The 15,506-nt window shown below is 38.2% G+C and overlaps 1 long non-coding RNA gene across 3 annotated transcripts; it reads left to right on the top strand.

Annotated features, from left to right (window-relative positions):
* The first annotated feature begins 1,427 nt into the window (after positions 1–1,427).
* On the top strand, positions 1,428–4,095 carry LOC144712254 (uncharacterized). 3 transcript variants are annotated; one of them, XR_013583756.1, is made up of 2 exons: positions 1,428–2,368; positions 3,898–4,095. It is a non-coding gene; the product is annotated as an uncharacterized LOC144712254 (long non-coding RNA). The 3 variants fall into 3 exon arrangements; XR_013583755.1 differs by lacking the exon at positions 3,898–4,095 and adding an exon at positions 2,568–2,818; XR_013583754.1 differs by lacking the exon at positions 3,898–4,095 and adding an exon at positions 2,653–2,818.
* Positions 4,096–15,506: the final 11,411 nt, after the last annotated feature.

Consider the following 15,506-nt stretch of genomic DNA (forward strand, 5'->3'; position numbering starts at 1 on the left):
TAACGTTGGATTTTATATGGTTGGGCTTCTTTTGATCATTTCCTTTGTCGTCTACTTTGTTAATGCTTTGCTCAAGAAACATCTCCCCTGATACCCACGACGAGTCTAGCGATGCTCAGATGGGTTTGCAGGCGTGGAGCGAGCATAAATATACGTCATTCTCGTAGAACGTTATTATTCCACGGGCGATGCAGGTAAGGTTTCTCTCGTCATTGACCATCTCAGGATATTTTATTGAAGATGAGTTACATTTACTCATTTTTTGGTCCAGTGAGGGCAATTCGATCATTTAACTGCGCCAAAATTAATTTAAAATGTAATAAAATATTGATATTTATCTGTGAATTATCCGTGGGCGGGTGACGGGATCAACAGTCTTCCGATTTCGCCCTTCATACGCATGATAATTAAAAAAAGCTCGCAACTTGATCAAGTGTGACGAAAACACCAATAATTTGGCTGACGTTTGACGTTTTATTGAAAATAAATGAATAAAGATACTCGTGAAGAGTCTCTTCTCCCACAGAATTATCCGTTTCTGACCGTCGGGATGGGGTCGACGTCGCTTGCGGAACGAGACGAGACGTAGACACGTAGAGAGATATGGACGGTCAGATCCGTGCCACGTGTCAGATTCCCCACCATCATAAGTGGCGGTTTGGATTTACTTGACAGAAACTTCGATGGGTCCACGTCAGAAAAATAAGGCGGCTGCTTTGGTAATGCTGCTTCACGCCTTTGTTTAAACCGGACTAAAGAGTCATTATCCTTTTCTGGATTAATAATAAATGGACGTTGACCTACCATTTACATAAAACAAAACTTATGACCCCAGGGGAGATTACGCGTGGATGCATGGATGTCTGTCATGCATGTATGCATGAACGTATGTCATGTATTTATGGAAGTAAGCATGTATGCAGCGATGTACGTCATGCATGCATGGATGTATGTCATGTATGTATAAATGCATGCATGAGTGTATGTATGCATTTACATACATATGCATGCATGTATTTATTCATGTATGTAATCATGCGTGTATGCATGCATACATGCATCCGTGCATGTGTGTGTATCTATGTGCGTATGTATGCATCGATGTGAGTCATGTATGTATGGATCTATACAAGTGCGTATCTATATATGTATGCATGTGTGAATGTATGTACATATGCATGTATATGTGTATGTATGTATGTATGTATGCATGTATGTATATCATGTATCTATGGATCTATACACGTGTATGTATGTATATATGTATGTATGTATGCACGCATGTATATCATGTATGTATGGATCTATACACGTGTATGTATGTATATATGTATGTATGTATGCATGTATGTATATCATGTATGTATGGATCTATACACGTGTATGTATGTATATATGTATGTATGTATGCATGTATGTATATCATGTATGTATGGATCTATACACGTGTATGTATGTATATATGTATGTATGTATGCATGTATGTATATCATGTATGTATGGATCTATACACGTGTATGTATGTATGTATATATATATATATATATGTATGTATGTATGCATGCATGTATGTATGTGTATGTATGTAATGTATGTATGTATGTATGTATGTAATGTATGTAATGTATGTATGTATGTATGTATGTATGTATGTATGTATGTATGTATGTATGTATGTATGTATGTATGTATGTATGTATGTATGTATGCGGGCTTGTTATGGCCCAGTTGCATGATATTGGGCCAATAATTGCATGATACTGGGCCAATAATTGCTCCAGATAATTAAAACAGCGCTTGTAGATCTGAATTCGATATGGTCGGTAGTTTGGCCGCTTTGCTGGTACAGCAGTGAGGGAGAACCCGCCATCCCCAATCTCGTCGACCGTCGATCGTTCAATCTAGCCGTCTGTTCTTCGTCTCTATCCGATTTTACAGGTTTTTCGGAGCAGATCCGCCGTCTGGAAGCGAATATCGCATTCTTTCGCATCTGCGTGTGATCGCTGCAGTTGTGGAGCTCGGCCTTGGCGAGCCCTTTCCAGGTTCCTCATGGAATTTATCTGATTCCCCGACGCTTTACATACCCTCTGCATGAATCAAACGCAAATAATTTCCTTCTGCGACAGACTTTTGACTCGATTAACGTCTGTTTGAGCGTAGATAGTGAATCGATAGAGAGAGGTCTCCCTGTTTTGATGCAATTCACCATATATTCCAGATCTCATGTCGTAATCAGATGGAATAGGTCGGATGCGGAGTTTTTATATATAAATGCTGAAATTTGATGGACATTGATCTTGAGAAGTGAGAAGAAAATGCGATAGCCTCTTTCAGCAGTAAACTCTTCCGGGAAATGAACGGGTGACTGGTAGGAATTGTTGTCAAGAATTCTTTTCCTTGAATTTTTTGCTTGCACTTATGTTTTTGTGCTTTGCATTCAATTGGATCACTTTCCAATTTCTTGAATTATTTATCTCGCGATCAGAACCTGAAATTGTATCAGGATACATGTACTAGAAAAATTATGTGAAATAATTTTAATTTCTGAAAATTATCTACCATTTCAGCTCGCGTCCTACACAACAAAAATCAGATTCAATTCCATCTGATTGGTAAAAAACTTAATTTTCCGTCTGTTTGAGATTCTTACAGGCCTCAAGAACTCAACTCTGTGGACCCATAGAAAGGAGCAAGAAAAATGAAACCCAAGATCAGAAACATGAGAAATATGTGTAATATATTTCAGCACATATGTGCCTCAAACGAATAGCAGTTATTATATTTTTCGAGGTAAATTATCTCAGATAGTTAAGAGTCATACCTTATGCCCTTTTTCAAGGTATCATACTGAGTCAATCTGAGATAATTAATGCTGAAAGCGGCTAATTATCTCAGATAATTATTTCAGATTGGGTTAAGGGGTATCAAATAGTTAAGAGCCAAACCTTATGTACTTTACATGCTTTATCCTACTCTTAATGGATCACCATGGACATATGTAGCTTATATCATTGCCTTTAATGCTATGTACATGGAAATCTTTATATAATGTAGTTATAAGTATTTAAAATCTCATCAACTATATCAATATAATTATATAAATATCCCAATTATAATGGATGTCAAATCAGTACTCAATATCCGTTAAATTATTTCCTAAAAATATCAATCTGTTTTACTTATTTTTTAATATGCTATTTCTCCATTTTCTTTCATTGATTGGTTTCCTCTGAGATATTAATTTCTCTCTCTCTCTCTCTCTCTCTCTCTCTCTCTTTAGGGTGTTAGTTTAAGGGTCAATGGGATGATAATGCAGTCCCCTAGTGGATGCCCAAAGGAACTACTGTCTGTTTCTCTCACAAAGCTCTGCAAATCTGCTTATTCTTCAATACCACATGAATTCGGGCCAATTAATTATTAATCATTTCTATGGAGCATACTGATCTTTATGGCATGAAATTTTTAGGCTTAAAATTAGTTTTTTGGGTTTCATGAGCATAATATGCTAAAAAAATCTGCATCATGGAAATAAAAAATGGATTTATAAAATAAATTTAAAACAAAACTAAATACATGAATATGTTTAAGTGACATCTATGACATTTTTAGGAAAGAAATAGCCGTGCTGGCATTCAAGGCATCCGCCTTCTTGTCGTACTTATCATACAATGAGATTGAGAGCCCAAAAACTTACAAGTCCCTCAAATTTATTTATTAATGATAATTAGTTGTCTTAAAAACATAAAATTCTATAAGTGGATGATGGTAAAATGTTGATTAATCAATGTTTGTGGTTAAAATGGAAATGTTTTAAATAGTCTCTTTATGTTATTTCATTCATAGCATTCCCTCATAGATCATTCACAATACTAATGGAGGGATATCAAAACATTACAGGTGGAGAAGAGAATTCAGAATAAATGAAGTCACAGTTTCATGATACCTTGAAAAATTGCTTCGCCACCCCGCTTCACCCTACATTTCAAAAGAAGCACTGTCCCGTCGTAGTTCTCTATTTTTCTCATTCTCTTAGAAACTGTCCTAAAGTGAAGAACTTGAAGAGATGTCAACTTATATCAAGCTGTGTTTATGTTTGATCGGTGAGGTTGAAGAGAGGAAGACAAGTAGGGAAAAGCTTGCACACTAAAGTTACAGATGATGTTATTGATGTTCCCAATGCCAATTGGTGAAGGGAGGGAACATGGCACAATCATTTGAAAGTGTAATGATGCAACACGTAGAGCCGGGATCGACGACGCGAATTGCAACGCAGGGCAGAGACGAACGTGCGGGAATGTCGATATGTAATGCGTGAATGCGCATTATAAAGATAACAAGTACAGCGATAGCCGAAATAGAGCGGCGCCCTGGAAGGATTCCTGTATGTGTCACGTATGATCCGACTCCTAATGACCCGTTAGATCAATCGACGGACGCCGTGGTGGAGGGTATCCTCGATCCAACTACCTATCCCGGAAGCAAGGAGGTGAGCAGGGAAAACAAGAGGAGATTCTACCCCAGAACCCAATATACGGGAAAAGACGTAGGCAAGGTCTGAAGGTAGAGCACGTGAGTAAAGTATTGCAAGAAATAATGACGCCCGAGATGGGTTAGCGGCGTGACCTGCGGACGAGAGTCCGTAGTCGCGGTGGTCGAAGCCGAGTCCTGGTTGGCGTGGCGGACCGGCTCGGCGAGACTGAGGTCGAGCTGGAATGATCGTCGGGAGGGCTAGCACGGAGGATTCAACGGTGGCGTCCGGAGAGCGTGAGTGGCGTGAGCGACGACGGGAGGCGGCTAGCAGCGGCGAGCGATGGGCGGCTGTGGCCGGAGGCGATCGGCAACGGCGAGCGGCGGCTGCGACGGCGGCGAATGGCGGCGGCGGCGCCTGATCGATGAATGCCCTAGCCCCTTCTCGGTTGGAAAAATGATGACCGTACCCCTCCAAATACCAGTATTTACCGGGATTTCCCTTTCTTAAATCCGAGTTGACAGTGAGTCGACTCGGTCGTCACTCGCCGGTCACTTAAAACCGAGTCGGGATGAGTTGACTCAGTGCGGGAATCGGTCGACCCCCCCTCCCTCCCTTCTACTGAGTCAACTCGGCTTGTGGCGCTGGTGGCAACTCAGTCTCGGCTGAGCGCCTAGGGTCCCACGGCGTCTCGGCCGGCCGTTCCGGCGACGCGGAAGAGGGCGCCGAGCAGGTGCACTTGACGGCGGGGGGGCGGGCGGACGCGCCGAGTGTCGGCGCTCGGCGGGCGGCAATAGCCTGGGGCAAGCCGTGATGACAGGCGGTCGGCAGCGGGCGTCCGGTGACGATGAGCGGCAACGGACGGCCAGAGGCGAGTGACGGTGACGAGCGGGCGTGGGCAGCGGAGGTGACGCGGCAACGGCACAGTCCGGCGCGATAGAAGTGATCTGCAGACATTGGCGACTGGCGGCGGTGGCGGCGGCGGCGTGGGGGCGACGGCTTTCTCTTCTCCTTCAAGGGGACTCCATTCTAACGAACTGCAAAACTTAATCAACTTCAAAAAATTCTTCTTCCTCCTCTAGGGCATCTCTTCTCCTTTTATAGTGGGAGAGAGGGAACCCTAGGGGAGGCCCGTAATTAGGGAAAACCCCTAATCGGAGCGTAAAAGGCAGTTCGAAGTACGACAGAAGGGCCAAAACACGGAGGCCCTCCCCAAACAAAAACACAACGACAAAGTTCAGAAAAACGCGAGGAATAAAATTGGAGACACCTTCTCCTCATGTTGTGTACTTGAACGCCGGGTCCTTCTCGTCAGTTCGAACTTCGCAACGTGGTTGCTGACGTGTCGGCATGGGTTGACCTGGCGCTTCAGCTTGCGGATTGTCCCCCATCATGCAACATCATGAGCCAGTCAATCACTGAGAAATCAATGAGGATATTTAAAAGGATTAAAGGGCCAGGCAAGCAGTCAATCCCGTATCACCTTTCTTGTTGTACTTATCATACCTGGTTTTCTTTTTTTTAGCATTGAGACTCAAGAGACAATTACCAATGACTTGTATATATATTATCATTGGATGCTCATATAGTCACAAAATCTCTCCAAGTGTTGAACTTGACCATCTAAATAAACAGATGTGGACCAGGATAAAATGTATACTAATCTGCCTTCACAGTTTGCACAAAAGGTTGATAGGGTCTCTGGATGTCGTCTCGTCCAGTGTGTCCCCTCAGAGATCGGTTGCAGACATTATGGAAGGATATTTGGGAGGAAACAATATATCAGATAACTGAATAAATGTGTTTAAATTGAATAAAGAGGTAAATTTGGATTACCATTCAACATGCGTTCCATGTTCTATTGACTGTGCACTTAAGTGGAAACCCCTTGATATTGTAGTCTCCCATCTCTCTCTCTCTCTCTCTCTCTCTCTCTCCCTACCTCCCTCCCTCTCTATATATCTTGCTGTGGCCCACACTCTCGTGCCTTAATCCATCATAACTCGTGCCTTGATCCCATTCTGCTTGAAAACAAAGTTAAGTGGGAGCTCGCAAATATGGTGGTCTCCGTCTCCCTCTCTCTTTCCTTCTTTATCTTTATATATCTCTCTGCTCCACTCACTCGTACTCCAAACCATCATGCTACCGACACAATAAGGTATTTTAACTATAATACCTTAATATTTCCTGTTATAAGATTCATAATAATTCTAAAACTATTCTATGAATTTTGGATAATTTAGGTCAAATAGGGTAACTACTCTATGAATTTTGGATAGCTATTCTATGAATTTTCTCACGTTCTTAGAATTATTTTGAAATTTTTTCACTAATTGCTTTGCATTAAATTATATTTATTTCCTAAAACTATAAAATAATCTTCAAAAATATTAAATAATTAAAATTCCATTTTTTATTCCTGCTTTTTGTGGCTGCAATCCTTTGTGTTTGTGAATGTATCTAAATCATCAATGATAGATTTGAATTCAGCTTGTATTTTTTTCTTCAGTTATGTGAATTCATATTTCCAAACATCTCATATCATGGTCAAAGTATATTACTTAACATGTAATTTATGCATGCTTTTATAATTAATTTTTTAGTGACGATAATTAATCAATGAAAAATTTTAGAACTATGACTGTCCTCTCATTTTTAATTTTCATATTTTGATAAATTTTAAAGCATTCTAAGAAAAGCTATACTATATTTTGTAACAAATTATTTCATTAGTATTTTCCCAAGTAATATTTTTTATAAAGCCTTTATTGAATTTAACCACTGTTCTAAACCCTATTCATATGTATTATGGCACTCCCTTAATTTTTTTTCATAATTTGCTTTTTAATGATTAATATAAGGTGAGGCTTAATAGATGGAATACATTTAGAATATGTATATGTGCCATTGTTAGGCAAAAATGAATAAATGCCATCGTTTGTCCTCAAGGATGCAAAGATGCAATAGGGTGTTAATTTGTTTGATATATTCTTGGGTCAAACTGATGGGAACTATTTATGTACTATATCCCTGATGAACCAGAAATAAGGGTTAAATATGTCGTTTAAGTCTTCTGGTTTATACAACAACATCTATCATTCATCAGGATCATAGAGCAAGAAAGGGTCGAATCCATAGAGAGAAAGTATTGAATAAATACATTTTATCTTTGATTTTCTTAGGATATTAATATTTATTTAAGGAAAAAATCTAATCTAGAAAAAGAAAACTAGTGAAAGTTAATTTAAATAATTATAGGAAGGTCAGAAAATATAATTCCTATTACACCTAATTTATTCAGATTTTATAGAATCATTTTGAGAATTGTAATATGACTTTATAGTAGAAAAGTACTAATTTATTATAATTTTAAAATACCTTAGCCGACACTTTGGGATTACTGGGTGACGGCAGACAGAGATGGACGTGAGTGGATTGCAATGGATGAAAGAGATACTATGCTGTTTGCAACGGAGATGATGAAGACACATAGCAACGAACAACAGAACAAGGGCGAGTGATGATGATGTTACCGTCACAGGTGGATGGCGATGAGAGGATATACGTGCCAACAAAAATCAGAGTTAAAGGTGGTGTGCATGAGATTGGAAACCTAGGCCACTAGTGATAATATCGTAGGAAAAAGGAAAAAGATGTGAGCTGAAAAAAGACAAAGATCACACTAACCTTGTTGTTACGTGCCCAATGGGCCGCGTGGTGTTTTTTCTTCACGTGTCTTGATCTGAACATCGCTCCTTCAATCCTTTGCTCTTGGAAACCAAGAACGGACCCAAACGAGATTTTGAATGAGCAAAACACTTTGCTAATCATAATTAGGAACAAAATCCAAGGGTGTCTATTTTAGAATGATTGGGGTTCTATTTATAGATCCAGGATGGTGGATGGATAGAGAAGGGAAATGTGGAACTACCCTCAAAATTTCAGCCCGAAAATCCTTTTGGATCATTAGGTATTATCATTTCGATTTGGAGCGATCTCAGTCATTGTATTTTCTCTCTCATCTGAGTTGTATGGAAGATTACCATCCTGGCACAAACTTCTAGGACAAAGAAACTCAATTAGTGCATTAGAAATATTTAAATACATTAAAAATTTTATTTTCCAAATTATAGAATTATTATCTTTATGAATTTAACTCTAGAAAATTCTATAAAAATACTACAAGATCCAGAAAAATCAGAATATCATATTTAAATTATAATTATCCCCTTAAAATGTTTAAATAAACGTAAATAAATATTTTATGAATTTTGAAATTATTTTATTCATGAAATAATGTCAGAAAATTATGTTTAAATATCATAAAGAGAAAAATTGGAAATCCATTAGAAATGAGAAAAAACATTTTAAACTCCAATAACATGGATTTAAGATAATTTCAAAGAGAATATACACATTAAGGGAATGAAATTACTGTGAAAATTAGCATGTTATTAGTGATTATTAATCCCATATCATGATTACGGATAAACCTAACGCATCATAATAGGATAAGGCTAAATTGTCATCCATATCTAGTATGCTAAATGTGTCACTCATAGGAAGAGTCAGATCCAAATCTCTTGGTGATGTATAATTACTGAATGAAGTAGATATGAAAGAATAATACAAGAAACTAGTAGAAAGATAGAGAAAAAAGTGCTCGATCAATCATAATATATCTAAAAAACTAATCAAACTTTTGTTGCTTTGTGGGGAAATTGCTCCACCCTTGATTTGCTCTCCAAAAGAGTGTTTTGAAGTTGTTCATGTGTCAGGCCTGTAGAATTATCTACAATATCAAGGGACTCCTTGATCGCCACTTCTTATTATCCAACTCATCTTGAAGACGACATTGATCTCAGCATCATTGTCACGTGGTCAAATCCCAAGCTAGGACAATTGCTTGAATCTAGCGTGTGCCGGCCTAGTGCTTGGAGCAGAACACTTAGCAGCCTTGATCTCTTGTAGCGAAAGTCTCTTAAAATAGCTTAAGATCACATAGAGGGGGTTAGAGGAGAGGGTAGGGATGCAGCCCCATCGAGGAATCTTGTCATTGCATTAATATCATAAAAGGGTTACATCATAGTCATGATCATTACATGGGGGAAGACCAGGTATGATACCGAAGTGACGAGATGAGGCGCCATGCGCTAGGGTCGTGTCGCTCTTGTGCCTCGAGGCCTGCCGCTTTGCGCGTGCGCCTGCCAGCCCTGCCGCTACGCATGTGCCCTCGGGCGTGGTGATCACACATGCCACCCCTGCCTTGACGATCACACACGCCACTAGCACCCGCGCTGAGACCTATCACGCACAGATTGTGCAACGTCGCCACATTCGACACCTCAAGCTGGGCGCAGCGCGCCCGACACTACCCGTCGGGGCGCCATGCCCCCATGCCGCCTCGACGCACCTTGTGCGCCACTTGCCTTAGTCTCCTGACGGGATGTCGCCCACCCTGCGCCCCGCACACGCGATGCGTGCGAGGCTCGCGCGGCACCTGCAACGGTTCCCCGCACAACTCCACGCGCTGCCCCATGACACTGCCGCCCAGCCTGCGCGTCCCGCGTCCACGCTTGGCGCTGGCGCCGACGTGCTCACGTCCTTGGTAGCTTGCGCGCCCAGCACTTGCGGACCTCGCCTGATCCATCCCGCCTAAGCGCGAATGGGCACGCACACCATCCACAGTGTATCACCACTACGGGGGCGATGGCCTGAAAGATCAGGTTGGGCACCGCTACCCTTAGCGCATCGTAGCACTAAATAGGACACAATCATTACAGATCGTGAGTCTAGCGCAAACACGCCCTCCCAATAAGCACACATGCCTCTGGGAAAGGAATGTCATCTAGTTAGGGGCCTAACAATCATCAATACTCTCTTTTTATGTATCATTCTAGTTAACAACTCTAATGGCCCAATAAAAATTATAAACTAAGCTTATTAATTAACTACATTAACATATTGGTTGACTAACTAAGGATCAATTTAATCCAATTGATAGATTAAGTTTCAAGCAGGTAGGCTGCCAGGCTACACCTTGTGCTCTAGAAGATACATAGTATCAATTACACTTTCTCATGCAACTTTTATTGTCATTGGTTACCATATATCAGTCCTATGTGTGTAACCACACTAGCGGCCACATCCTATAGTGCTAGTCTATGAGGATAATTGGATGTCCATCTCAACAATCCATAGAATAAAAACATTTAGAGCACATGTTTAAAGGCAAGTGCTCAATGTTTACAGTTGTGATGGCAGTAGAATATTGTATGTTGCACCTAGAGACATTTTATATGATTGCAAATAAAGTATCTCTACATACATGTAAATTTTCCTATTTAGCTATGTAGGGATCCTATACTATCAAACTAAATAACAATACCTTTTGATTTAAATATGATTATAATATTTGATGTAATGTTAGAAAGACTCCCATTTTTACTGAAAATAATGCTAAAAGAACTTGCGGTGGAAAATAAATGAGAAGATACCAGCCAATGAGCAGAAAAAACAAAATTTGGTAGAGAATGATAAAGAAGATGATGTCCTTCAAGCTGAGAGCCATGTTATCTGTGAACTCGACTAGACTGTTATCGATTGAATAGCAGAAGACTTTCGTGGGAAATCCCAAATGCAATAAAAGGGGGAAAGCTAAGTAGTTGGATAAGTTATGTTAGGGAAATAACTCCCTAGTGTATGTTATTTATACATATGACCGTGTAGTTGTGATTATCCAAGTCAGCCATGAAACATTTTATTTTGAAACATGATAGAATAATACGAAAGCAGAAGCATATTTTAGATGGGCAGGAGTAGATCTTTTGGATTTCTTCAATGGAGACTTGTACCTTGTGCGTAGATGGGAACATGAGGGTCTCATGTCTTACATGATCCAGGGACCACAACCTCAATAAATATATCCCACATGTTTTCTATTATATTTACAAAACTGTCCAGCGTAGTATCTATAACTGACCCGGTTTCCATATTTGCACCCATAGCTCTATGAATAGTTCCTTAATCCTAGTCTTCATAAAATTGCTTTAATTGGTATATCTTCAATATTTAATAACCATTGATGTACATTAATACATGTGTTAGCCTACATTTAACATCCAATAAAACATACATTAACTGGTCTGGCTCGGTAAGTTGAGTCTATAATGACAGATTTTCTAGGCTCTCTGAGACCTATTTTATGTTTGACAAGATCATTTATGATAGGTTCAGAACCCATGCCATTTGAGTAAATGATAAGAATAAATATCAAACTGTTTTTATTAGTAATTTCATGTATTTTATGTGTCAATTTAGTTTAAATGATTATAAATGCATTTTATTAAAGCTCAAAATGAATTATTGCTCTTTTAGAATGAATTTATGAATTTTCTTGATTTATAATATTTCAACATATTTTTTAACATTAATTATGAATAAAATAATTTGAAAGGTAATAAAATATCTTTTTAGATTTATCAAAACATTTTAGGGGTTTATTATAATTTTCATAATGATATTTTGATTTTTCTACTATTTTATGGAATTTTATGAAATTAAATTCCGGAATAAAATAATTTTGAAATTCAAAAATATAAAATCGATTTTTTTTGAAAGATTTTTAAGCATTTTTTTGACTTTTATACATCTTTCTAAAAAATTGGGCCACATTGGCAAATGGGAGAGAAGAGAAAATTGGAGGGATAAATCACAAATTAGATGGCTCTGATTTATTCCAAATTCAAACTATGATATCTAACAATCCAGAAAGATTTCGTGGCTGAAATATGGATCATTAGGGCTGAAATTAGGGTAAAAATTAGTGAAATTGAGTTTAATCAATAATATTTATAACCTTTACGCGTAAAATAATTTAATTAGTTAGAGATGAGTAAGTGTTGTTTCCACAGTGAACAGATGTTAAGGAAGGAACTCTCTCGATCAGGTGAATTCGAGAAGATGATAAGAGTTACATATAGGGTACGAGGTAGTGAATGGGTGACAATAGTAATCACGATAGATGATAGTACTGGATTAGTCTCATGATAGTACTAGTAGTGGATCGATGAGTGGACGAGAGGATAAAGGTAGACTTGAATGGTGGCGTGAGATGAGTTTAGTGTTAAAGATAAGAAGTCGTTATTTTAGTGTTGAATAATTAAGGGTTTACTATTTTAGGGTTTAATGTAATATAATATAATGGGAAGATGAGGGGGGATCTTGATGGCCACGGCGGTATATGACGTGGACAGTAGTAGGTGTAGTTGAAAACAAGGTAGAATGATGATTAAAATGACAGAGATAGTGATGCATGTTTACTTAAACAAAAGGAGATGGGTAGGTGATGATATAATAATGGTGTAGGGGACATGTGAAATAGATGATAGATGAAGATAGATAGAGAAGATATTGGATGATGATGGAGGTGGATGAGGAATGGAAGTATTAGATGTTGATGATAGATGAACTACCTCATGTGTTGAAGATGAATCAATGTAAGGCATTAGGCTAACCTTACATCCTTATGTTCAGTCGGGATCAAGGTGTCTTCCTGATGTAGATAAACCTCCCCACTTCTATGTTGACCTCTTCGAGCACTAGAGACACCAAGACACCTTGATGGGCCTTCAAAACTTCACTTTATTTCAATCTGGCTCTCCAGGGGGAAGTGATCTTAAAGATGATTTCTTTACAAAAACGGGGAGCTCAGTTTATAGATCCAACCATATAGATGGATAGAGGACATAAATATGAAGCTACCCTTAATAGCCGCATCAACGCATACCACATCATCGCGTTATCTTTAGTGGCCACTTAGAAAATGACACATGTGCACCATTGTACATGTGTGTGCCACGCATGTACATGTGGCGCCATGTGTCGAGTGACACATCGATGCATCTGTCATTTTTGATTGGTAAAAAAGAAAGAGAAATCATTATTTTAAATATTCTGTCCTTTGTCCCCATCCTGCATTCATTACAAAAAGAAATGCCCCTTTTTTTATTGGGCCACATTACCCTTCGTTAGAAAATGTAAAAAGAAAACAGTTATCATCAAAATGCCATTATGTCATTGCTAATCATGATGCTGTAATGGTTTGGGTAAATAAGTGGCAAACACCAATCATTAACTGTGCTTAATGATTAGCTGACACCAATCACCATCCTAACCGTGGTTGGTGCCATTCGGCAAATCAAACGCCAAACATAAAGGGTTAAAATATTCTGAAATTCATATTAAATTAAATAAAGACCCAAAAAATATAAATAAATATGTATTTTGACTTATAAAAATCATATCTTTATGAATTTAATGTTGAAAAATTCCATAAAAATTATATACTGACTCAAAAAGTTACATTCCTTCAGAATTTGATGTCAGAGAAATCCCTAAAAAATGTAAAAATGCATAAAATTCAGAATGCCATTCTAAAAATAACTCTAATCATTTTAAGCTAGATAACATGCATATATAATCAATTTAATGAAATAAACATGCAAATATGGTCAGATTAAGCTTCTAAGAAGTTATTGGGTGTTCAAATTGCGCACACCACCTCCAGCTCCCACACCCATCTCCATCTCCATTGCATTTGTGATGATAAAGTAGTCACCACTCGTCCTTGCTCCACTGCTGGTTGACCCGTATCCATAATCATCTCTGCTGCAATCAGAAGTGATTTATCTTTCATCTGCTCCACCGCACTCATGTCCATTAATAACTTTTTTTTGGTGATTTACATCGTTGTTTAAGTTTTTCAGACTTAATACAATATAATTTATAAATCTCCCTTAATATCTATTCTATACTAGGTATAGGGTGGATTAAGGGGTTGAATCCATGGGAAGCAGTGCCAATATCTTACTTAAATCATTTAGATATTACTTCATAGGCCATGAGATGGAGAGGTAAGAATCAGTCTTATTATGATTTCAATCTTCCTACAATGCGATTCTTCTATGTTTCAATTCAAATTATTTTTGTTGTTAAGGTTTATTTATTTGCTTGTACGAAATCATAAAGTTTGAGTTAATGTTCATAAGTATCTGTGAATTCGAATTGTTTAATGTTCATAAACTAGAATAATGATTAAGTTTATACTCAATTTGAATGCTAAACTGCACAGTGCATTGATGATTAATTCAAACTAATATCAATCAAACCAATTTTGATTGGATTGACCCTCAATTGGTGAAATTACGCAAAGAATTTTCACAATTACCCTGTAGATTCTTACTTCTAGTATATTGACGTGTTAAAGAATGATTATGAAAAAAAATGCAGCTTATCAACAGAATTAGACTAATACTTGAAACCAAAATTCAATGAAATAAAAAATTCAGAATTGAAATGTGGAAAAATTAGAAATCCAATTGACTTTGCACATAAATTGTTGGATCAACTCCTCACAGCCCCATCTTCTTCTTTGTGCGACAACTCAGCTCAAAATCTGTCAGATTTGAGGGAGAAATAGGAAGATCTAGAAGTTAAGCTTGCTTCAAGTCTTGCTGAGAACCCACTCCAAGGGCTCATGATCATGCTGTGCCCTCCAGGCCGGTGAATCATCTGGAAAAAAATCAGAACAAAATCTTTTGCCTCCCATTTTCTTACTTAATACACCAGAAAATGCAAGGCATTTTCAGGCAAGTTTGTTACAGGTCTTGGTTAGTAGTGATCCACACACATGTAAGTATGTGATGATCTGATTAGACAGCAGAGTGCAGCATGACTCTGATTACCCAGTCTGTGTTTCATGTGTCTCTGCTTTGTACACAACAGGTAAGTGAATTTATGTGTAAGCACGCAGATAATGCGTCACATTGGTCGATCAGCGTGAACCTGTGATTTATCCAGCGCTGATCGTGTGCATTGTCTGCACACACTCACACATGCATTTGTACCTTTCAGCCCACTATGGGCTAGATAAAATACAAAAAAAAATTAATAAAAGAAATGTACTTAGCTATTAAAACTGGTTCAAATTAACAAAAGAATCTTTATGTACATTTTTTACTAAATTTATGGATTTTTA

Source organism: Wolffia australiana, chromosome 14, assembly GCF_029677425.1.
Source record: "Wolffia australiana isolate 7733 chromosome 14, ASM2967742v1".
Taxonomy (NCBI): Eukaryota; Viridiplantae; Streptophyta; class Magnoliopsida; order Alismatales; family Araceae; genus Wolffia; species Wolffia australiana.